The sequence below is a fragment of the Priapulus caudatus genome, unplaced genomic scaffold (genome assembly GCF_000485595.1).
Source record: "Priapulus caudatus unplaced genomic scaffold, Priapulus_caudatus-5.0.1 Scaffold2404, whole genome shotgun sequence".
Lineage (NCBI taxonomy): Eukaryota > Metazoa > Priapulida > Priapulimorpha > Priapulimorphida > Priapulidae > Priapulus > Priapulus caudatus.
In genome coordinates, this window is record NW_014579465.1 from 1 (window position 1) to 491 (window position 491).

The following is a 491-nucleotide window of genomic DNA, read 5'->3' on the forward strand; positions in this document are numbered from 1 at the left end:
AGAGAGAGAGAGAGAGAGAGAGAGAGAGAGAGAGAGAGAGAGAGAGGGTGAAGCAATGACAGCTATACATCACGTTCTCGCTCATTCGACGGCGCGACATGATAAGACGTTGTACGTTATGGTTTTACTTGTGAGCGTGACGTCACGCGTGTCGCCCGTCACTGCGGATAGAGGGCGGTGCGAGCGCTACTATTAATACAGCTTCGTTGTTATTGCTTTCTTTCGTCTAGAAAGGTAATATGGGGCGTGCACGGGGGCGGGCAGACCTGATTTACAGGACGGGCGACAACAGCGCGCGCGCGCGTGATGACGTGTGCCGTATGGCGTATCGATTCGCGGCTATAGACGTGACAAAGAAAGGTCATGTCTCCCTCTCGCTCGCTCGCTCGCGCGCACGCTTTCTCTCTTTCTCTCGCTCTCTATCTTGCGCGCGCTCTCTCTCTCTCTCTCTCTCTCTCTCTCTCTCTCTCTCTCTCTCTCTCTCTCTCTCT